Raw genomic sequence first — 858 nt, 5'->3', positions numbered from 1 at the left:
ATATATATATATACATATATATATATATATATACGACGGGTTTCTTTCAGTTTCCGTCAGCCAAATCCACTCACAAGACTTTGGTCAGCCCGAGGCTATAGTAGAAGACACTTGCCCAAGGTACCACGAAGTGGGACTGAACCCAGAACCATGTGGTTCGTGCCACACAGCCACTCCTACGCCTATATATATCTATATCGATAAAAGAGAGGATATTTGTGTGTGTGTGTGTGTGTGCACGTGAATGTAGTTTATGCACGTCCACAAATTAGCACGCATGTCGCTCCAATTTTAGGAGGAGATTCGGAATGACCTTATGTGCATTTTGGCCAATTTTTTCTCTCAGAGGCACCCGCGTATAGCTGTAAAAATCGATAAACTTTTACGAATTTTGAAGTTCGTTGACATGGCGAAGTCAAATCTGTGCGTACGCGCGGGAAGGCGAGAGAGAGAGAGAGAGAGAGAGAGAGAGAGAGAGAGAGAGAAATTGTATGTTTGTGAGAGGGAGGGTGAAGGAGAGTTACATTTTGTTTACCAGCGTCTGTGTGGTAGGCAGCAAAGCAAGAAGCAACAAGAAAAAAATACCTTCTCTCTCTCTCTCTCCTTCCCTTACACACACATGCCAGTTATCTCTCTTTCTTGCTTTCTTTCTTTCTTTCTCACACACACACACCAACATTACACACAAAACACATGTTGCCAAAAAGAAATACACGCTTTCTTTTTATAGTGAGTATGCCAGACAGAAAGTGTGTATGTGAAGTTCTTTTGTTAGTGTGAGAGAGCAGCATGTGTGTGTGTGTAATGCTGCTGTGTGTGTGAGACAGGGAGAGAGAGAAAGAAAGAAAGAAAGAAAGA

The sequence above is a fragment of the Octopus bimaculoides genome, chromosome 5, assembly GCF_001194135.2.
Source record: "Octopus bimaculoides isolate UCB-OBI-ISO-001 chromosome 5, ASM119413v2, whole genome shotgun sequence".
Taxonomy (NCBI): Eukaryota; Metazoa; Mollusca; class Cephalopoda; order Octopoda; family Octopodidae; genus Octopus; species Octopus bimaculoides.
This window is presented reverse-complemented; position numbering follows the sequence as displayed.